We start from the raw sequence: 25548 nt of genomic DNA, 5'->3' as shown, positions 1-25548 counted from the left end.
AACACCATACCTACACATCACTTCCTCATCCCCTCTGTTCCCTTCACCAACATGCATTGAAATCTGCTCCAATCACCACTCTCTCACCCTTGGGTACAGTCATCACCACTTCATCCAATTCACTCCAAAATTTTTCTTTCTCATCCATTGCACACCCAACTTGTGGAGCATATGCACTAACAACATTCATCATTACATCATCAATTTCCAGCTTCATAAACATCACTCTATCCGACACTCTTTTCACCTCCAAAACACTCTCAGCATACTGTTCCTTCAGAATAACTCCTACGCCATTTCTCCTCCCATCCACACCATGATAAAACAATTTGAACCCACCTCCGATACACCTAGCCTTACTCCCCTTCCATCTGGTCTCTTGCACACACAATATACCAACCTTCCTTCTGTCCATCATATCAGCTAGCTCTCTCCCTATACCAGTCATACTGCCAACATTCAAAGTTCCAACCCTCACTACCACAGTCCTAGCCTTTCTCCTCTCCTCCTGCCTTCGGCCATGTCTTCTGCCTCTTCTCCTCCTTCAGTAAACAGTAGCCCAATTTCCGCCAGCACCCTGTAGGCTAACAGTACTGGTGGCGGTCGTTGTTAACCCGGGCCTCGACCGATCCGGTATAAAAAATTTTCTTGGTGACTGCATGAAATGTTTTGGCGAAGTTTTACACCGGATGCCCTTCCTGACGCAACCCTCCCCATTTATCCGGACTTGGGATCGGCACAAAGAAATGCACTGGCTTGTGCATCCCCAATGGCTGGGTTAAACAAATTGCACATATAAATAAATAAATAGAAAAATCTTTTCTGCCCCACCCCAAAAATGCCTTGAGTGATAGAAAAACCCAGGAGCTGACTAGAAGAATCAGAAGTGCCTTGGACTTGAACCAGAGACAGGTGTTGGAAGATGAACAAGATCAAGAAAACCAACAGCATTTTGAAATTAGTAAATAGACAGAAAATTATAAATCATCAGTTATAACAAATACAGTACTAGACATGTGAAATGTGGCTTTGCAATAAGTGGCTTACATTGGAATTTTGTTGAGTGTATTAAATTAGTGGGTGGACTGCAGAGGATATACCCAGCTTTAAGTCCGTTATGTTAAATTGACACTACATGGACTGAAGAAATAAATTTAAGTAAAACGTTTTTTATGTGTTTAAAAATGCATAATGTAAATTACATGTTATATTGTAAATCAGTCTTCTATAGTGTGCAGTCAAGGATATTTTAAATGTGAGTTGGGGGGTGTCTTATCAGCAATTGCTGTACATGTTAAAATTAGTGAAAGCAAAAAAGTAAATGTTATTAATTGCTAGGTATCCAAGGCTTTATAGTGTGACAAGGTAAGTCTAGACAGAAGTAAGTTAAATTTAATATAATATTGTGGTGTTGGCTACTGGGGTCAGGGATGTATATATGAATTTATCATATTATATGAAGGACTAAGATATTAATTTCCCTTGTTTTTATACACATGGATATCTGGCATAAAGTCCTTGGTTTAAGACATAGCCAAAGTTCTTTTTTGAACAAACAGGTTTGAAAAATAAGATAGAACAATGAAAGGTATGGAAAATTCTAACATTTGCAAAGTCATTAGCAAAGGCTTTTAGTGAGAGACAATAACTCTACAATGCACCCACTTAATCATGAGAAGGCTGGGCAGTGTGTTCTGAATGAAATATACAAAGAATCATTTGTGCATCTGCAAAGTCAATTACTGTTTTTACTTGTAGATGAGAAGTTTGCAGGTACAAGCAGTTAATCATGACAGTCTGAGCACTGCTTGGTGAATTGTATAAGGTACAGTGTATTTAACATTTTAAGGTATTCTGGCAAACAGTTAAGAGGAAAATAAACTGAATTTTAAACTGTGGGTAGTGAACAGCTGTTTCCCTTGGAGCCTTAGTTCTTTAATACATTTAATACAACAAAAAAGGTGCCAATACACTTTTTTTCTTAGGCTAAAAGTAAATGTTTACTGAAAGCATGCAAACTGTTTTTCATATCTGGCAGGGTGATAGAGATAAGAACAGACAGCAATTAGTTTAAGTGGGGATACAGGCTGTAACATGCACTTTGACATGGGTAACTCTAATTAGCTATCAATTTTGGGAAGTTGCTCCAACCTGGAGGGGTAAACTTTTGAAAATGTATATAATTGTTCTAAGTTAAATGGAGTGGGGGTTCTGAAAATCAGTTTAAGTTTTTGCTTGAGTGTTTTCATTGAAGCAAAAAGTCTTGAAAATGTGCCACAGGTTCAATAGGAGATGAGAAAAAAACTATGCAAGAGATCAGTCTGCTCAAGATAAATGTTGGAATGCAAGTTATAAGCCAGGAATATACATTCAAAACCATTGCCATGTATAATAAGTGGGAGCAATAGCTTTATGTCATAATGGCTACTCTGTCCTATCATGTAATATAAATAGCATTACAGGTATAGAAAAAGTAAAGGGTATTAAATTATATTAAGAGGTGTATGGTATAAATAATAATGTTACAGGAGATATAGTGGATAGAAATGAGCATGGGAATAGAAGAGAGACACCAGCATCCTGTAAAAAAAAAAAAAAAAAAAATCTGCGATGGCTGTAATACCTAAAGATGGTAAAGACCCATCTGATCCTGCTTCATATAGGCCCATTTAAATTCTATAACATAATTATATGTGTTTATGTATTTAATGACTAAAAGAATGGCAAAGATGATGCCATAATTGATAGATATGGACCACTGTGGTTTTGTGGAGGGTAGGCAGACATTTGACCATATTTACAGAACAAAGATGATCCTGAGGGAAACAGAATGTAAGAAAATATCACTTTTATTGGTGGTTTTTGATGCAGAGAAAACATCTGACAGACTAAGGAGGGATTTTATGAGTCGGGCAATGGAAGCATTTGCATTTGTTTATATAATAATAAGGTTAATTAGAGGGATTGGAGACAAAAATCAAAGTTGGAGGGTTCTTGTTTGATAAATGTGTCTGAACAGAGGAACCAAGCAATGGTGTCCTTTTTCCCCTTTGTTATTTGCGTTATATGTAGAACCACTGGCAAAGAAAATAAGGGACTCAGAAATTCAAAGATGTAACTGGTATGGTGTTCAAGAAAAATTGGCTTTATTTGCAGATGACATTATTTTGTACCTGATGGACCCAGAAAAGGACATCTCAGTGTTGTGGAATATTCCGAGACACTTCAAGGTTATAAAATTAATGAAGATAAAATGAAAGCTATAGCTATAAAGTACATACCCACAGATGAATTGGTCCAGCAATACCCATATTTACAGGGACATAGTAAATGAAGTATTTAGGATTATGGATTAAAAGGATTCAGTCATAGCAGCTAAGGATATATAGAAAGAGACTAAACAAAAGATAATAAAAACTGAGAAACTGGAAGCTCTTGCCTATGCATATGGATAGCGAGATACAAGCAGTAAAATGTTTTAGTTCCTTTAGTTTTATACACGGGTCAGGCACATTTCTGTCAATGAGAGGAGAAGTTGTGGAGAATAATTAATAAAGAGTTGAAAGATTTGATTTAGGAGAAGAGGAGAGCAAGAATCATGTGGGATAAAGGTTCAGGATGACCTAATTTAAAGTGATATTTTAGAGCTACACAGTTAAGGCTCTTGTACATAACACAAGAAGAAAGCTACAATTCAGACTGGAAAGGGATGATGAAGCAGGGGGTTAATTCAAGAAATAAGGAAAGAATGGGATTTTGGCCGTAGATCCTTTAGAAGAAGAACAGCAGTCATACAGAATATTATATTCCTACAGTAGCGGAAATTATAAGAACTAAGCCAACACATGAATGGAGACAGGTAATTCTGCCGATAGGGATGACTGAAATTACAGGCACAGAGAATACACAAGAGGGGGCTGCAATTTACTGGAGGAAACTGGGAAAGAAATCAAGGTATTGGCAAAAAATAATTAAAAAAGAAAATGTAATAGAATAAGAAGAGGCCAAGAATGCATTTGGATTGCAGGCTGGTAATTGCCTTCCCTATCAGGGATTGATATCTGAGTACAGACAAAGAAAAATGGATAGGGGAACCCTTAATGAAAGATCTGCACTGACTGAGTTTTTAATTGCATCTAGAACAGAAGGAAACTGCTGTTAAAACATGGATAATTAGTAGGGTATATAACATGTTGCACAATAAATATAGAATCATTCAAAAAATGTTAGAAAAGATTGGGAAGAGAGATTAGACATAATTCACAAAGAAACAATAGGAGGACGTATTTATGGTTCCCAAATATGCAACAAAGTCTAAAAGATTTAGGATTTTTGCCTGTAAGTATTTGCATAGATACTACTATACCCAAAACAAACTTCAAAGAATTTTTTTCCTCAGGTAGATGGCAAATGTTGGAGGTGTGATGGGAAGAAAAGGGTACTTGGGACATATGTTTTGGGAGTCTAACAAGTTGGAACACTTTAAAAATTCCCTACAGACTACCCTGTCAGGAATACTGGGAGACCAAATTACTGTAAGGAAATGTATTTTTTTAGCTGGGATACCAGATCTGGCTGCCAAAAAAGCTGTTACAAGAAAATGGAAATCAAAATCTAAACCAACTATACTTGAAGTAGTGAATGTTGTAACAGAGGCAAAAGAACAGGAAGTGGGATCCTTAGAAAAGGGTAGAAGTAAATTGTATAGAAAAAATGGAAATTGTGGGAACAACACATGCAGAAAGCATGTTTTGGAGGATAAATGAGGTTTAAGAGAAATCAGGAAATTAATAATTTATGTAATGTCACTTATACTATATATCACACATGTTTTTATATATCCCATAATGTTTGTAAATGTCAACTTGTTAATATGACTTCATTACTTTTATAGAAATCTAGGTTTGCCTATGTGACGACCCACCACTGCCAACCAGTAATCAAGGAGCCTCAACCCTTATCACTGGCAACAGTGGGGGAGGTTCACTGTGAGGATAACAGGTACACACAGTATTTTCAGATGCAGCTCTCTGCATCAAGTGCAATTTCCCTTAAGAGCACACAGAGACCACAGTCAGTCCGGGGATGGTTTCTCACTCTTTCTCCAGATACCCAGTAAGAGTCCCCACTGGCACAGATATGTAATTGAGATCTCATCTGAGTGACCAAGCCAAGACCTCCAGCACCCTCTCTGTCTAACCAGTGTTTCGTGTCCCTGCCCAAGTAGCTGACACACACATTCTCTGAGATTGGATTTACATACACACACCTGGGAAAGGCAGGCACAGTCACTCCTGCCAGCTACCTTAAGGCTCTTCCAAGGGTACCCAATATATTGAGTGATATGAATATTAATATAAATGGTAGCTTGACCAAGAGCAAGGCTGTTAGGAGTGGCCCACACAGTGTCACCAAATAACTATGCAAGTACTCTCAAAATTTAAATATCTCTACACAGATTGGTCACGATGAAAGGTTTAAATATATTTAATAATAATAATAATAATAATAATAATAATAATAAAATAACAAGACAATACAAAATATATATTCACAGTGACATCAGAGTTCAAAATCACAGGAAATATTTAAAACAACATTGATGGGCAGCCTCAAAAAAATCTATGCTGAGATATTTCAGAAATGTTATGAAAATCTGTATATGGCAGGGGAATATTGAAATCAATGGAAATATTTATGGAAGACTTAATTATGCCAATGCTAAAATCAGGTGAGGTTCAACATTAACAGGTAATACAGGAAGAGATGGGATAAAAATAGTGATGCACAGCCAGAAGAAATATCTCCAGGAAGAGATGACATTCCTGTGGGAGCTTTCAAGTTTGAAGGGAAGAAAGTGATAAATATCTGGAAGGTTTTGCTTAGCAATATTTTAAAGGAGGGGGTAGTACTGGCATCTTGGAAGAAAGCTGCAGTGGTTGTATTATCCAAAGAAGGTAAAGACCCTTTAGATCCAGCTTCATATAGATCCATTTCTATTTTAAATCATGAGTACAAAGTGTGGATGTCTATACTAGCTAAGTGGGTGCCAAAAGTGTTGCCAAAATTGAAAGATATGTATCAATGTGGTTTTGTGAAGGGAAGACCAACATTTGACAATGTTACTGTATAATGATGATTCAGAGGAAAGTATTGCCTAAGAAAACACTGATAGTCTTGGTTGGTCTTGACTCAGAGAAATTCAATGGAGTCAGGATTTTTTGAGTAGGGCAATGGCAGCACTTGCATTCTCCAATAGAATAATAGACTAAATATGGAGGATTTATGAAGGATTGGAGGTAAGAATTAAGTTGTGTGGGGGGACCCTCTATGACAATCTGTGTTTGAGAGGTGTAACAAGGTAGGGGTGTCATCTTTCCCCTTTACTATCTGAGTCATATTTAGAGCAATTATCAAACAAAATAAGGGACTCAGGAAGTCAAGGGTATAACTTGAATGACAATCAAGAAAAGTTAGCTTTGTCACTGATGATTTTATTTTGTACGTAATAAATCCAGAAAAGGGTAATTTGGTGATGTGAAATACTTTCAGACAGTTTCAAATATGTTGATGATATTTTGGTGAAACAAAGGCTATAGCAGTAAACTATGTAGCCAAACATCAATTGCTTCAGCAGTAATATGATAAGAAGAAGTACTTATATGCATGGAGTGGAAGGGAGTCTGTTATATCAGCTAAGGATATACTGGAAGAGACTAAAAAGATACTACAATACTTGAGAAGGTGGAAGCTCTTGATTGTGGATATGAATAATAAGATACAAGCAGTGAAAATCTTTCTAGTCCCTTTAGTTTTACTATACAGACCATGTTAATTTTTATCAACCAGAGGAGAAGTTATGAATCACAATTAATAAAGAGTTGAATTAATTTATTTGGAAGTGGAAGAGGGCAAAAATTAAGTGGGATAAGCTAATTCTCTCTACAGAACAAAAAGTTTTGGGACTACTTGATTTAAAACAAAACTTTAGAGCTAGACATTTAACACTCACACACATAACACAAGCAAGAGGATGTAAATAAAAGTGAAAGGGGATGATGATGAAACGGGATTGAGACATAATGAAGTAGGATTTTGAATGCAGGTACTTAAAGAGAATGACAACAAACATATAGAATATTATCTTCATAGAGTAACAAAATACATTCTATAGCTAAGGCAACATGGGAATGGAGAAAGGAGATTTCACCAATAAGGATAAATGGAAGTAGCGGGCAAGGAAATGAGGCAAGAGTAGGTTGGAATTTGTTGAATTAGTGAAAGAACAAAGGTTTTGGGAGCAGATAACTAGGTAATAGAGTTGGGTGATGCTAAGCAGAAGTTTGGACTCCAGGTTACCTTCCTTACCAGGAACTGAAAGCAGAGTACTTGCAAAGATAAATGGAAAGAGGATTATTAAATAAAAGAAAAGCACTGGTAGTACTTTAGTTGAATCTAGAAAAGAAGTTTCCATTAAAAAGGGGATAATTAGCTGCACATCTAAAATATTGCATGACAAGTATAAGAATCAATCAGAGGAGGATTGGAAAGAGAGAGCGGAAAGGCAATATACAACAAAACACAGCAAGGGCTTCTGAACAGCTCCCATGTATGCAAGTCCAGAAGATTTAAGATTTTTGCTTTGAAGTGTTTGCATATGTATTTTTATACCACAAGCAGGCTTTAGAGATTTTTTCCTCGGGTATACAGCAAATGGTGCAGATGTGATGGCAAATACAGAGGTAACTGGAAATATTATTTTTGGTAATATATTGATTTGACAGATTTTAAAATTTCCCCTACAGAATATTTTGTCAGAAGTGTTTGGTGAAGCAAATGACTGCAACTAAAGAAATAATTTTCTGAGCTGGGCTATGGTATTTAAAATGCCCAACATAGGAAGGCATTACTAAGTTTAATGCTATTAGCTGCAAAAAGCAATTGCTAGCAGATGGAGATGAAAATTTAAGCCAAGTATAGCTGATGTACTGAACAGTGTAAGGGAGAAAGAAGTGGAGGTGCGATCTTTGGAAAAGAGAGAGAGCAAATAAATGGAATTTGTGGAAATAATACATGCAGGGTGGTGTTAAGGAGTAAAATTTGAGAGAGGATGACAGTTGAGCAATTTGTGTGATGTTGGAGTGAATGAAAAGTTTGACTATTGCATGAAAATAAAGGAAATGTTAGTATTTTTTTGTTATAGTTCTATACATGTAACTGTAATTTTTTTTAAATGCCATGTTTATTAATTATAAGTTATGTACTCATTATAACTAGGCATCTGTGTTGTCCATTTTCATTTTTCCTCACTTATGGGTTCTGGATCCTATCCTCGGATCTGACTCTGCTGTTTTTACCATACTTCAGATCCAACTCTCAAGCTCCTCCCTCTACCCACAATGCCATACTCCATCCCTATTGCCTTAGATCCAGTTTGCTGTTCTATTTCCCAAAAGCAGAAGAAAAACAGATGTAGCCAGACAGAAAAGACAGGGGTCAAACCTGGAACTGTAGATTCCAAACAGTCTAATAGGTCCTTAAAGAGACAGTGTCAAGATTCCCTGCAGCTCTCATTGTTTTGATTAAGCTGGTAGGTCAGGTGATCCTATTGTTTACATTCAGGCAGCTTTTAGTGTGATGGCTCAAGTTTCAGTACTTTGGGGTAAGGGTAATTTAACACTTCAGGAAATGCTAGCAGTTTCCTCTGTGTGCTCTCTTATTTATATAGTATGACTTATTATATCTTATTTATTATGACAGTAGTAAAACCTTACTGTATCACTTCACTTTGAAATTTAGAGAAGTGCTTATATGAGCTACTTTTTCTTCCCTCACTTTGGAGGCAGACACAAATGTGTTTTTTTTTAATATTTTCTGCAATACAGTTGTTTGGTTGTATACCTAATGGAAAAAGATATAATGAATTTTACTGCTCATTGATGTGCTCTTTACATAGTGTCCCCTTCAATTTATTGCTGTGGTGGGTCTTACTGTTTGTTATATGAGAAAAGGGCACCACAGTTATGTCCTTAGATGAGCAGTACAAGATGCATTACTGTTGGTGGAGGAGGACTAATTAGAACGTGACAGAAAAAAGGTGCACTGTTAATTAGAAGCACTCAACTAAGTCAGCTTTCAATACTAGGTATGTGGAAAAGGCAGACTATTGTTACACATTGCCAAAGAAGTATCCCTGGTCCTGATGTACAAACAGTGCTTCAGAGAGGTCATCTGTAAAACTGTTCGGCTTGGATACCACCCAGAAAGAATTTTTGTGAACTTATTCAAGAATACATGAGGTGAATTTATTTCACAACTGTAAAATATGAACTATCCTAAAGCTGTTTTAACATAAATAGGCACAGAATTTTTTTTCTTTTCTGCTTGTTTATGCAACTTACCGCAGCGCATTACAAATCATATGCATCCTAAAGTCTCACTGTGCCATCACTACAAAGTGGCTGAGATTGGATGAAATGCATTCCTCTTGTCTAACAAACACCACACCCAAATTTATCAGGGTTTGCAATAGACTTATAAAAGGCTGTTTTGCAAGCTGTTGAAATGTGATATAAAAAATGCGAAGTAATAACCGGACAAAAACAAACAACAGTAGTGCACCTTGCCAGTCCTGCTGCACTTCATGTAGGGACTGTTCCACCCACAGTTCTACTACTTGAATAAGCCCACTCTGAACTGGCACAACTTTGTACCAAGTGAATTACAGAGTTTATAGCAATAAATAATTACATACTTGTCCCAAAAACTATGCAGCCTTGGAAGGGGGTGGGTAGTCTTTTACCTCTATGTTAATGTTCTTTAGTATTAATTATTTGTACTGCTCAAGTGTTAGCTCCTTGATATTCTTTGTATGACTAACTCCCCTGTTACTCAAATGATTCTATATAGGTTGGCTTAGGTGTTGTGGATGGCTGTGCCCCACAAATCACTCTAATATAAATATCCTTCAGGGTTGCACCATTTGTGGGGAAGGGAACCCAGTTATGAGAGCCTACTATGCTGCCTGTACCCTTTGTTGCTAAAAGTAACCACTGCTGTTACTGTTTCTGTTTTATGGTTGTTGTTTTTTTTCAGGTACTGATTGCCATGTTTTTTTCAGAGATGCAAAGGAACTCCTCATGCAGGACAGTGTGGATAAAATAAGAATATTGTTTGGTCAGGTGACGGAGGAAATAGTTGGCATAGGCTAAATCGACTTTGGTCAAGTAGCTAACACTACCATATTATTATATAGCCAAAACATCTGGGAGCTGAGAATGTCTCAAATGATGATGTACTAATAAGCTGGCAGCCCTATCAGGCCTAAAAAGAATAACTTAAATCCAAAAAGAATAAAAATGGGGGTTAGCACTGGACTTACAAGTGGCTTATTAAGGGAGTTTAGCCTCATGCAAATAAAGGTTCATAGGTATATAATAGGCTAACAACCACCAGGGCCTAGTCATGCAACCCAGCCCAATTGTGCCCCTATGTATCGTGGACATTTATTAGGACAGGTATGTTAGTTGGGAAGTTTTTAGAGGTTACGTGGAGGATATGTTAGTTTGGGTATTATGTCTCTGTATATCAGAGATATGGGGCCAGACCCTATTTACTATCAACTAGCAGTGATATATAATCAATCACTGGTCCATTCCTATGTTAGCATCAATGACTACACAGAGAGATTCTGCTGTATTTCTTTCGATGTTCCTATGATCTTCAAGTGGAATGAAGCACAGACAGAGCAGGCATAAAGCAGAATGGTGAAACATGGAAATCTGTGATATAAAAATCATGGTCAGAAATCAAAGAAAACTGGTACAACAGCCCCAGTGCACACAGTATACAGTGATGGTGGTAATGATGGGACAGATACAGTGACACAGGACAATACTTAATGTTTTACTGACACTAAAGTTAAACTGCGACTAACATATTTTAACTAAACAATAATCTCAAAGTCTATTTGTTTCACGATGATCCCTTGAATGTAACTTCTCTAGCAGACAAGTCTGATATATGATATTGAAAGGAGTAATGTGGGACTCTGAAATGCTACCCAGTAGTATTTCACCAAAAACAGTGAAGTACATTCTGCATAGTATACAGTATGAACAAGAACACTGATCATGTTGTGCCTCCCCCACTAAATAAAAAAGATATGAAGTAATTGAGATTTGTTTTAGTATATTATTTACTATACTATAAAGAGATTCCGCTGCCATCCAAAGGTCCAACTCCAGAAAAAGAAAACTTAATATAAAGAAAAAACAGGGTAGGACCACCACGAGATGAAGCATAAAACAAGATTTATTATATATAAATGAGCGCTTTCACTTGCTACCAAGGCACGCTTTTTCAGATTTCACCAAACAATTCAAACATCCAACTATATATACATTTCATCCTGACTCAATTGACTAAAATTAGACACACCTCACAGTATAATTAATCACTCATTAAGTAATCATCATCAATTCAATATGAATCTCAGTTTGCCTCACTAAAAAAGCTAATAGAACCATTTAAAAAGTAAACATATATATAAAAGATAAACATATATATGGACAACTGTTCATTGCATATTCATTACTAACCAGACCTTTTAATATTTAGAATATTTTGTACAAAAGTTAGTATGTAAGGTAACCTACCCACTCACTAAATATACCATATAACATATAAGAGTCATATAAAACTCATAGTTAACCTGGATAGATGAGTATGTATAAAATGTGTGTATAGAGAATGTCAAATAATATAGCTATAGTTAGCTTTTGTTGACTGTTTATAGACATAACAAATATCAATTTATTTAGATGAGAAAAAATGAATAAAAAGTGAATAAAAATACATCCAATGAAATATAGAAACATATATGTATATGTATAAAAATAAAAATATCTAATGAATAAATACATAAATAAATAATGAAATAAAACAATATATATATTATATGATGTCCATAACAAATAATAATAAATTATATGCCTAAGGCAATAACAACACATATAGTTGTCCAACATTACTATTAATAAACTATTTATATCTACGAGCTGCAAGTATATGTTTTATACTAATAAATTGATTAAGACCAGGATACACATGTACTCGTAGTTTAAAAATCCAGCATAACTCTACTGACTCCAAATAATTCATATTATCACCACCCCTCTTGTTTTTAGTAACTAACTCTAACACCCTAAATTTAAAACTGTGACTTGTATGAATTGCAATATGCTTGGCTAGTGCATTCTGTTGATTCATTCTTCTAATATCATATACATGATTATACATTCTATCTTTAAATTTCCTTGATGTCATCCCTACATAGAAAGCTGTATATTTCATACAGGTCGCCAAGTATATAAGATTCATATCTTCACATGTTGCATAAAACCTGGGTGTGAAATGATAATCAATAGTGGGGTGGATAAAATGTTGCGTTACTGTTATCAAATCACACATCTTACATTTGTTACATGGAAAAGTTCCAAACTGTAATCGCTTCCTATATATCTTTTCCTGTTCCATATAGGTATGTTCAGTACATAATATCCTTTTAAGATTTTTACTATTCCTGTATCTAAAAATGGGTAATTCTCCTACAATATTCATTATAGATAAATCAACAGTAAGTACATGCCAATTCCTTTTTATGACATCTACTATCACCTTATTATCATTGGTGTATCTAGTTGTAAATGCCACCCAAGGGCCATTAAAAACCTTTCTAGATCGAGTAGTAGTCATACTTGACTGAGCTCCATCATCTTTGGTCATGCCTAAGATTGATTTTTTAACATTACTCACCATGACATTACTATACCCTCTTTCAATAAACAATCTCTCCATAATGTCTGAGTGTTCCTGTAGATCTAAAATATCCTTACAAATTTTTGTAAGTCTAATATATTGACTTTTAACAATATTTGAAAATACAAACTGAGGATGCATACTACTGAAATGTAACAGTGCATTCTTCCAACATGGCTTCCTATATAGGGAAGTGGATATATGACCTTGTAAATCTTTAGTAATAGTTATATCCAAAAAATTTATCCTCGAATAAGAAAATTCCAGAGTAAATCTTAAAAACTCTGTAGTTGACTCTAACTAACTTATAAAAGCATTTAACATATCTACACTACCTTCCCAAAAGAGTAGTATATCGTCCACGAACCGTCTATAGAGGAGTACATGTGGATAGAATGCACTGTTAAACAAAAATGTTTTTTCCCAGTAGTATACCACAAGGTTTGCATAAGAATTAGCACATGGGGTGCCCATGGCGACACCCCATTTCTGTGCAAACAGTTCATCAGTTCATCATTGAAGACATTATTGGACAGTACAGTTTCCAATAGAGTACATATAAGAGTTTGTTGTTCCCCATCAAACCCATCTGTTAGGTTCATGATTTCCCTAATAGCTTTGATACCATAATCATTTGGGATCAAAGTAAATAAGCTCTTAACATCCAGTGTTACAAGTATGCAAGAAGAAGATATTGCTTGTCCAAATATACTATCTAACTCATCAATTAGTTGATACGTATCCTTTAAAATTGATGGTATACTTCTAGCCAAGGGCCCTAGTATGGCCTCTATATAAATTGATATAGTTTCCATTACCCATCCTTCTCCTGCCACTATGGGTCGCATTGGAGGGGGAAAAACATTTTTGTGAACCTTGGGTAAACCTTTTATATAGGGGATCAACGGAAACTCAACCAAGAAATAAGTATATAATTCCTGGGTAATCTGTCTGCACATAAATAAGTCATATAGATCATCATATACTTTCTTAACAATCTTGGTAAAAGATTCATGACTAATCTTAGTATATGTACTGGTATCTTGTAACATTTCTGTCATAGCTCTATTGTAATCACATGTATTGAGTAATACTATACCCCCCTTTGTCAGCAGGTTTTATAGTTAGTTCAGCATTTTTAGATAAGGACTGTAATGATATCTGTTCTTCCTTATTCAGATTAAAATATGAACATTTTTGTGTTTGAAGTGAAAAATATGAGTGGAAATCTCTCTCACACATTTTTATAAAACACTCTACATTAGCTGGTAAGTTAGGAGAAAAAGTGCTTTTATGTTTATATCTAAACAATTGTGGTGTATCAATCTTAGTTTCATTGATAAAAGTCAATTTAAGTGCTACACTACGTCCAAACATTCTCAGGTCAGTTAAAAGTTCACTAAGATTACTGCCTTGCGACGGAATAAAGGATAGACCTTTATTAAATAAAGAAAAGTCAGCACAACTGAGTTCAAACCTGGAATAGTTGAAAACGAGCTGGTTCAATTTCTGGTCTGGCATCTTGTTTTGGGATTCCCTCCCGAGAACTTCCATTTTCTTCTCCCCCGACTGTTGGATCTGGTTCTGAATCCTTCCCGTATCTGCATGGGGAAAGGTAAAAAATGTTCCAGATTCCTACATGGCAATTTGGATCTGGCTCCCATAGCATTCTCGTCCTTACGATCCGTAAGAGCCTGTTGGTTAGATGGAGGAGTGGCTATCATGGAGGAGGTACCCAATTCAAAACCTCCATTCTATGACGTAGCTGGTGCGTCTGTTTCATTCATAGTATTGCCTTGGGCAGTGCTATTATTAAAGGAACAGCATCAATAACCATTGTTTCATTTGCATTAATAGCATTATTGTTAATATTAGCATGTGTAGAACGTGTATTTGTATTTCCAGAGTTATTTAGTTGGTTATTTTTAGGCCAAACAAAGACATGTCCAGAAGCAAAATCTCTATAATCGCGTTGCAATTTGCAATACTTAGTTTGTTGTAGTCTATCACTATACATTGCCACCTGTGTGTACATATTATCAAGTTTCTTTTCAAAAATCTCACCTTTGAAGCGTGTTCGTAGATCTTTGTTCAAAGCCTCTACCTTTTGAGTTAGGTCAGCTTCTATAGGTGAGAAATATTCAATGAGTAACTTCATATAGTTATTACTCAAATCTATGTTAAGCTGTTGCCATTTCTTTAGGAGCTCTGGATGGCTATCACCGTAAGTCGGCATATAAAGTATTCTCATGCCCCGAGGGACAATATGGAAGTGTAAACTTGCTTCCATATGTCTCCTTTGCCATATAAGCCTTTGTAGCTTATATAGATCATTTTCAAGCTCTCTGCTGAGATTATTAAATTCATTTAGGTTGTCTACAGTACTTGTTGTTAATGGTGGCAATAAATATTGTAGCTCAAGATTAAGCAATGGATTGCTTCGCTGTTCGAGGATGTTATTCCATCTCTGGTTCAGATTCATTCCCTCAGGGTTATAGTCCAATTCCACGGGTGGGATATCCATCATGTGACAGCTACGATAACCAAACAATGAAACAAATATACTATAAAGAGATTCCGCTGCCGTCCAAAGGTCCAACTCCAGAAAAAGAAAACAATATAAAGAAAAAACAGGGTAGGACCACCTTTTAACTGACCTGAGAATGTTTGGACGTAGTGTAGCACTTAAATTGACTTTTATCAATGAAACTAAAGATTGATACACCACAATTGTTTAATTATAAATGTAAAAGTACTTTTTCTCCTAACTTACCAGCTAATGTAGAGCGTTTTATAAAAATGTGTGAGAGAGATTTCTACTCATATTTTTCACTTCAAACAAAAAAATGTTCATATTTTAATCTGAATAAGGAAGAACAGATATCATTACAGTCCTTATCTAAAAATGCTGAACTAACTATAAAACCTGCTGACAAGGGGGGGGGGGTATAGTATTACTCAATACATGTGATTACAATAGAGTTATGACAGAAATATTACAAGATACCAGTACATATACTAAGATTAATCATGAATCTTTTACCAAGATTGTTAAGAAAGTATATGATGATCTATATGACTTATTGATGTGCAGACAGGAATTATATACTTATTTCTTGGTTGAGTTTCCGTTGATCCCCTATATAAAAGGTTTACCCAAGGTTCACAAAAATGTTTTTACCCCTCCAATGCGACCCATAGTGGCTGGAGAAGGATGGGTAACGGAAACTATATCAATTTATATAGAGGCCATACTAGGGCCCTTGGCTAGAAGTATACCATCAATTTTAAAGGATACGTATCAACTAATCGATGAGTTAGATAGTATATTTGGACAAGCAATATCTTCTTCTTGCATACTTGTAACACTGGATGTTAAGAGCTTATTTACTTCGATCCCAAATGATTATGGTATCGAAGCTATTAGGGAAATCATGAACCTAACAGATGGGTTTGATGGGGAACAACAAACTCTTATATGTACTCTATTGGAAACTGTACTGTCCAATAATGTCTTCATGTTTAATGATGAACTGTTTGCACAGAAATGGGGTGTCGCCATGGGCACCCCATGTGCTAATTCTTATACAAACCTTGTGGTATACTACTGGAAAAAAACATTTTTGTTTAACAGTGCATTCTATCCACATGTACTCCTCTATAGACGGTTCATGGACAATATACTACTCTTTTGGGAAGGTAGTATAGATATGTTAAATGCTTTTATAAGTTATTTAGACTCAACTACAGAGTTTTTAAGATTTACTCTGGAATTTTCTTATTCGAAGATAAATTTTTTGGATATAACTATTACTAAAGATTTACAAGGTCATATATCCACTTCCCTATATAGGAAGCCATGTTGGAAGAATGCACTGTTACATTTCAGTAGTATGCATCCTCGGTTTGTATTTTCAAATATTGTTAAAAGTCAATATATTAGACTTACAAAAATTTGTAAGGATATTTTAGATCTACAGGAACACTCAGACATTATGGAGAGATTGTTTATTGAAAGAGGGTATAGTAATGTCATGGTGAGTAATGTTAAAAAATCAATCTTAGGTATGACCAAAGATGATGGAGCTCAGTCAAATATGACTACTACTCGAACTAGAAAGGTTTTTAATGGCCCTTGGGTGGCATTTACAACTAGATACACCAATGATAATAAGGTGATAGTAGATGTCATAAAAAGGAATTGGCATGTACTTACTGTTGATTTATCTATAATGAATATTGTAGGAGAATTACCCATTTTTAGATACAGGAATAGTAAAAATCTTAAAAGGATATTATGTACTGAACATACCTATATGGAACAGGAAAAGATATATAGGAAGCGATTACAGTTTGGAACTTTTCCATGTAACAAATGTAAGATGTGTGATTTGATAACAGAAACGCAACATTTTATCCACCCCACTATTGATTATCAATTCACACCCAGGTTTTATGCAACATGTGAAGATATGAATCTTATATACTTGGCGACTTGTACGAAATATACAGCTTTCTATGTAGGGATGACATCAAGGAAATTTAAAGATAGAATGTATAATCATGTATATGATATTAGAAGAATGAATCAACAGAATGCACTAGCCAAGCATATTGCAATTCATACAAGTCACAGTTTTAAATTTAGGGTGTTAGAGTTAGTTACTAAAAACAAGAGGGGTGGTGATAATATGAATTATTTGGAGTCAGTAGAGTTATGCTGGATTTTTAAACTATGAGCACATGTGTATCCTGGTCTTAATCAATTTATTAGTATAAAACCTATACTTGCAGCTCGTAGATATAAATAGTTTATTAATAGTAATGTTGGAAAACTATATGTATTGTTATTGCCTTAGGCATATAACTTATTATTATTTGTTATGGACATCATATAACATATATATATTTTTATTTCATTATTTATTCATGTATTTATTCATTAGATATTTTTATTTTTATACATATACATATATGTTTCTATATTTCATTGGATGTATTTTTGTTCACTTTTTATTCATTTTTTCTCATCTAAATAAAGTGATATTTGTTATGTCTATAAACAGTCAACAAAAGCTAACTATAGCTATATTATTTGACATTCTCTATACACACATTTTATACATACTCATCTATCCAGGTTAACTATGAGGTTTATATGACTCTTAAATGTTATATGGTATATTTAGTGAGTGGGTAGGTTACCTTACATACTAGCTTTTGTACATAATATTCTAAATATTAAAAGGTCTGGTTAGTAATGAATATGCAATGAACAGTTGTCCATATATATGTTTATCTTTTATATATATGTTTACTTTTTATATGGTTCTATTAGCTTTTTTAGTGAGGCAAACTGAGATTCATATTGAATTGATGATAATGATTACTTAATGAGTGATTAATTATACTGTGAGGTGTGTCTAATTTTAGTCAATTGAGTCAGGATGAAATGTATATATAGTTGGATGTTTGAATTGTTTGGTGAAATCTGAAAAAGCGTGCCTTGGTAGCAAGTGAAAGCGCTCATTTATATGTAATAAATCTTGTTTTATGCTTCATCTCGTGGTGGTCCTACCCTGTTTTTTCTTTATATATTATTTACTACCAATATGCAGTGATATACACATATGCAGGCAAAAATGTCCAATGGGATGAGCATCATTAGCATAACTGTCATTACTGTACTTAGATAATGGGCTATATGTTAAACGGTGTTGTATTTTTTTAATAGCATATGCATTATCCTCTTTTGGTTCATTGTTGCAGTATCACTAACAGTTGGGGAAGCCTGCTAAGGCCAGCTGCACACATTCAGCCAGCATACCTTCCTGTCATGCCATATGTCCAGTGTATGACTTTAGGAAGAAAGTGCTAGAGGGGGTACAGGCACAAAATACATCTGAACTTTGTTGTCACCAACCCAAACACAGAACTCATTTCAACTTTAAATCCAAACACAAATTACACGCACTTTACCAGTTGCCTTTTATTAAACGATCTGGTACCTCGGCCTTTCGCCTTCAAAGGATCACAAAAAGTGTATATTTTATCATGTATATATATACACACAAGTTAATAGCAATTATCACAAAAGTGATATATAAAGTATAAAGTCAATAAAGTTTTCTTCTTATTTAAAGATTTGGCATGTCCCTCCATCATGGAAGTATACTCTTATCTCACCTATATTAAAAGCTGAAAAGGACCCAACTAAATGTTCTTCTTATAGGCCAGTTTGTCTTTCAAATGTAGATTATAAAATGTTCATGTCTATTCATGCCAATAGACTGAAGAACTTTCTCCCATTTTTGACTGATGAAGATCAGACAAGATTTACTTTAAATAGGAATACATATGATAATATTAAAATAGTACTAACCATAATTGATTTTGATAATAATTCAAAAGACAATTTGACTCTAATCCTCTTTGATATAAATCATGCTTTTGATTCTTTTAATTGGGATCATCTTTTCATTGTTCTGGAATAACTGAATTTCTCTAGTAATTTCATACAACTCAATCAACTTGATAAAGGATGTCAGGCCTATGTTAATATAGGTACATACACTTCTCAATCCATTCAAATTCTTAAAGGAACTAAATAAGGTGCTTTTCACTCTTGTTATTGAGCCATTAGCTAATTTTATAAGTCTGAGTTCAGAAATTGAGGGTATTAAATTAAGTACTGATGTAACTTCTAAAATCCAAATGATTGCAGATGTCATCCTTCTTACTGTTAAAGGAAGTCATGGTTCCCTTTCTGCTATCTTTGAGACTGTGGAAAGTTTCCAAAGGAATTCTGGTCTAATCTTTAATAATAGTAAAACAAAAATATTTTCCATCGACTCCAATATTGCTAATTTGAATATAAGATTTACCAAATATGTTGTTCAAGAAGGTAAACTAACATATTTAGGAATCATATTAGCTAATGATATTAAAAATGTAATAGATTTTAACTATAGTAATAATCTAACCATCATAAAGAATCTCAAACAAATTGAACAAACTCTTCTTCACAGTGGAAGAGAGACTTTCTTTTATTAAAATGTTTATTTTACCAAATATATTATATATTATTCAGTCTTTGTCTTTACCACCCCCTAATTCATACATAAAGTATTTGAATTCATTGATCTTAAAGCTTTTTTTTTTTTTTTGGTTTCCAACTCATGGAGCACTACATCTCTTCAGTTGTGAAGAATCCCCCCGCCGAAAAAAAAAAAAATATATATATATATATATATATATATATATATATATATATATATATATATATATATCAATTCCTTTTAAATGTAACAGCAAACAGCTGCAACAGTTTTATGTGGCATATTCAGCACTAAAGCGCATCAGTTCTGATATCCTGACTTGGAGAATTAAAGAAATTAAAAAAAGAAAGAAAGAAAAACTCTCTGCTTTTAAACAGTAGTAACTAGGAAAGCTGTTAAAAGGCAAGTCGAAGACCTGAGCCAGAGATGAGTGTTCTGTGAATTCATAGAGTTGTGAGGTATACTGCACTGCTCTAGCATCAAGAACTGAAATGTCAGCAGTATACCTCGCAACTCTATGACTTCATATAGCTCTTAACTCTGGATCATGTCTTTAGATTTTCACTCAATTTGTAATACTTAAAAAAATGATGCTCGATGCTCATTTATGGTTGTCCATTATCATTTTGTCATGGGTTTCCAAAGAAATTAAGAGCTATTGTATTAAGCAATGAAGCGATCAGCATTACATAATTATTTTCTGCAACTATGATTGTGCATTGAACTTACTTCTAGTGAAATTATTGCATTTGGTAAACAAGTTTCCTAGCCAGTCATGACCAGAACCAAAGCAGGGTTGAGTTACTTTTCCCTAGGGAATGAAAACAATCATAGGAAAGGTTAAGTGGGGTCATATTTAAAGATATGAAGGTGGGGAAGGGGTGTGAATGATAACATCACAATGTGGGTGGTATTGTCTTCCAAACTGAGAGCGGGATGCTCCTGAAGTAAAAACAGTGAAATTGCACAAAAAAATAGAAGAGTGCAGATTTAGTAACACAGGTCCACCAAGCAAAAAAAAAAAGTGTTCTGGAAGCTGCATTGTTGACACTCTCCCTTTTTAGGAGAGCTGAATTCAAACCAAAACACAAAAGATTCATATCAGTAGCCCAAGACGGTGGACAATTTTACACGGTGGTTTACAAAGTCCATTGAACATGTGGGAGAAATAGACAAATACAGGTTTTGTGAAACAGAGCTGGAAAAAGTTGCATACCTTGTTGCAGGTTGTGACATACTACTGGCAGAAGGACTGTGTACTGAAAGACTTAATAATGTGGGAAGACTGTTGCACTGGGGATTGTGCAAACATTATAATACTGAAATAGCTGAAAAACACTGGAAACATGAGCCACAAAGCATCATAGAAAATTATGAAGTCTACATCACATGGGATCACCCATTACTGACAGTTCAAAAGATAGATGAAAGAAAACCAGATATGGTGGTCTATGAAAAGAAGACAAAAGTAGCATTGATCATTGAAATCACTACACCCAGTGTCTTGTGTACAGAGAGACACAAAGTGATAAAATATCAGGATTTGTAGGCAGAACAAGAGCAATGTGGAAAAAAGATACTCACAGAGTTCCAGTAGTAGTAGGAGCAACGGGTCTTATAAAAGAGAATCTACAATCATATTTAGATGCATTATCGATGCATGTAATTCCATACAAATTGCAGGAGTCATTACTGGGCACATTGCAGCTACTGCGAAGAGCACTTCTAGCTAACACCAAAGATTGAAACGATATTAATTTCATGAAATTTAATCACACTTTGACTTAGGAATGGGGTCCATTCCAATCATACTATTAGAAACCCAAAAGATTTGGAGAAATTAAAAAAAAGACACCTTAGTAAAATGATACAAGGCCTAAACAACAAGTCCTACAAGGACCAACTATAACCCTTGTGACTATACTGTGTGTCCTGCTGACTGCTAAGACATGACCTTTGTCTGGCATAAAAGGCATCCTTGGACCTAAAACAAATGAATTTACTACACAACAGTAAGTCAAATAGCATCAGAAATACTTGGCCCAGGGATCAAAACCTCTTCTGCAACATTAATTGAACAGTTTGGTAGGAGAGGCATATTTCACAGAGGATACCACTGCTGTGGAACAGGATCCCCATCCACATAAAACAAAGTTAATTCCTGTCCATTTGCAAGTGCAACTTAGATCTATGGATGGGAAACAGATAAATTACCCCAGAAGTGCTCCCTGTACTACAAATGGGCAGATGTAGCTCCTAAATGATTTATCCCATGCACGGGGTCTACTCAAATTATCTATGGTATGATTCCAGTTATTCTCATTAGGGTAATATATAATTATCAACCATGGGAGAGGTAAGGCCAATCTATAGCCAAGTGGGATAAGTTATTTCAAACAGAAAAATGGAAATTAGCTAGATATAAAATAACCCTGCAAGGGCGGCTAGCCTAGTACTTGTGTATGAACCTATAACCTTACATTTGACATGCATATACAAAACTGCATACAAAAACTCACAAAAAACTCAGAATGCTTATACAGATACAAAAACCTTTTCACCAGCACAACTAAAGCTACACTTGCTCTTACTTACCACCTCCCCTCACTACTTTATGGAGCTCCCATTCTTACTAGCTTCCAGGCAGCACAAAAAGCAAAATCTGAGCAATGCTATAAGAAAGTGGTAACATTTGCAGCAAACACCCCTTTCAGAATCAACTACTGTATAGCAGTGAAAGCCTAAATTGGTCAGAACTACCCCATCAGCTAACATATACACACAGCTTCTTCCCACCTCTAAAATTATCAAGTATACATCTGCTGGTCTTGCACTAAATACCATTCTACACAACTATGTTCGGACTTGATCATTATGTTCTAGTGAGGAAAAAACTTTCTGTTCACAAACCTATCAAATCTGCAGGGCATGATGTATATTTATACCATGTTGCTAAGGCCAGTAACTCCTTAACTATGTCCATCAGGTCAATGCCCTCCCTCCAGTCTTTTTAAACTATTCTGAAATACTTATTAGCCAAAATCCGTCTCTGTTCTTGTTCAACCCCAGGATAACAACAGATGTTGTCTATCTCACCTTCGTTCTTGCTGGTTGGGATCAGACTCAGCCATCTTCTATAGCTTGAGAGCTGGCTCAAGGCTACCCCTTATCCCATGATGCCTAGCGCTAGCTACCCAGATCTTGTTTGCTGCTTCAGCTGTGAGGTGTCATTTTTCTGGCTCAGGCTCGTATAAAGTTTATTTACAGAACTTTTTTACTAGAAATAGTCTTTTTCCTAGGGGGTTTTGTTAACTTTTAGTCTTGTATTTATTGTGTTAGCTAAGTGTGTTTTTGTAGCTTCCTTACCTCCCCTTTAGAACTCATTTAATTTAGAGAGTTCTCCCCCTCCCCCCTCCTTATCCTTTTCTTGTCAGGTTAGCCGTTTAAGTTAGAAGCTTTCCTTCTACCTTCTTTATAGGCTAGCCGTTTGAGTTAGAGGCTTTCCTATCAAAAAAAAAAAAAAAAAACTTTAGCTTTAGTCTGTAGTACTGTGTTTTTCTTTAGACTGTATTTTGATTTGTTAGCTATTGTTGTATTTTCTTGTTACAGGATGTCAAAAGAATCCAAGGTGTCTGGGTTCAAGAAGTGTGACTCATGCTCTCAGAAAATGTCTCTGACAGATGGGCACACTTCTTGCGTCTATTGTTTAGGCACTGTGCACCTGCAGGACTCTTGTTCTGTATGCCATGTATTTAGTCCTAGAGTTCTGCAGGAGCGTAAGAATAAGCTTATTCTTAGGGGTCTTTTAAAGCCCCAGGATTCACCGGCCAAGACTCAGCCTGTGAAATCCCCTAAATCTACCAAATCGTCAGCTCCAAGTTTGGAGCCGTCTTTGGTTCAGACTCTACCTGCTACTTCGGTTCCGGCTGGAACCGATAAGACTGTAACCCCGTCGGCTTCATCAGAAACTATGGAGCCTTCAAGGAGCCACAAGAGGCTGAGGTCCCCTTTTCTGGAATTGATACATTCTGCTCCTCGGTCTCCCCTGCTTCAGAGCGAGCGCAGTCACAGATCTTCTCACTCCTCTCGATCCTCTAGGCTATTGGATCACGACGTGGAGAGAGTGGTCAGTAGGTTGCTAAAATCGCAGGTACTTGCCAAGATGTTGTCCAGCCCTCCTGAACAGGTGTCTGCTCTGTCCACTTCTATCGATGTTCCTCCTCCGACTCCATTGAGCTCAGAGCCGGAGTTCATTGGGGTTCGAGTAGTGGAACCGTCGGCTCCGATAACTCTATCTCCTTTGGTTCCGTCATCGGCTCCGATTCCCTCGATGGTGCCATCCGTGGAGGGATCTGGGTGCCGGGGCTCCCTCATTGGCTCCGAGGGGGTGAGTGGCATCGGACCCTTGTCCGACCCTGTTCTCCCTCTCGGGGCTTTGGCGCAGGTGAGCTCGGCTCCTACATCAGCCTCGGAGCCGTCTCCCTCTGTGTGGAGAAGGATTCCGATTTCCTTGGAACTGCAGCCTTCTCTGCATCATGGCAGGGACGCCTTCCATGTCATGAGGAGTGTGCTGGCCGCTGAGTCAGCTCCACTATCAGCTCCATCCCCTGTGATGCCTGTGCCAACCTCTGCTCCTCCTCCAGACCCCAAGTGTGGGGAACCGGCACTCCAGGGCACCCCATTGGGTGTTTCTTTTTCTTCCGAGGCCTCCCCTGATCATTCAGAGGAGCCCCCTTGTAAGAAGAAGTGCAAGAGGAAGCACATTGACTCCCCTGAGTCTGTCACTTCTGATACAGACTTAGATGATTCGGAAGGGTCCCCAAGAACCCCCTCTGAAGATGTTTCCTTTTCGGACATCCTAGAAATGCTTAAGCAGAGGGGGAACTTGAATCCCCTAGCCCCTACCAAGGATGAGTCTGTATTCCTGAATGCGTTCGGTTCCCGATCTTCCACCTCTTGGGTTTCTCCGCCTTTTGATCCACTTATGTCAGTGGTGGTTCGAAAGGCTTGGTCAGCCCCGGATACAGTGGAACCAACTCCGAGGAGACCTGGCAAGTTCATCACAGCACCCCATGATAAACAGTTCCTTACCAAAGGTGTCCCTGTTGATGCCATGGTGGTAGCAGCAGCCACCAAAAAAGAGTTAGCAGAAACCTGTTCATCTGTCCATCCTCCTAACAAGGAGTCTAGGACCATGGACAGATATGGGAAGTGAATGTTTGCTTCAGCAACATTTTCTATGAGGTCACTGAACTACTTATGCCATTTTACCCGGCTTCAGAGGGATCTCCTTAAAGAACTCGGAGATACCCTTCAAATCCATCAGCTGAGGGGGCTCAAGCTAAAGTGGCTTCTCAGCTGGCGACCCTTAATTCTGTAGTCAACTCCTCCATGAGGCTCATTTCCTATGCAGCCGATGGTGTGAGTAGAGCCACAGGTACGGGTTTGGCCCTTAGGAGGCATGCATGGATGCGGTTGTGTAATTTTGCGGAACCCTTTCAAGCGTCATTCATCAGCACCCCCTTTGATGGTTCCTTTCTTTTTGGACCACAGGTGAAAGACACTTTGACTACATGTGAGCAAGAAGACAAGACTCTCTCTGCCATGGGAGTCCATTTTTCCACTCCTTCTAGACCATACCCGAAGGGTCAGAAGAGTGGCAAAATGTGGT

The sequence above is a fragment of the Protopterus annectens genome, chromosome 1.part2, assembly GCF_019279795.1.
Source record: "Protopterus annectens isolate FY-2018-M chromosome 1.part2, PAN1.0, whole genome shotgun sequence".
NCBI lineage: Eukaryota > Metazoa > Chordata > Ceratodontiformes > Protopteridae > Protopterus > Protopterus annectens.
The sequence above is the reverse complement of the archived record's forward strand: the minus strand, read 5'-3'. Positions refer to the sequence as shown.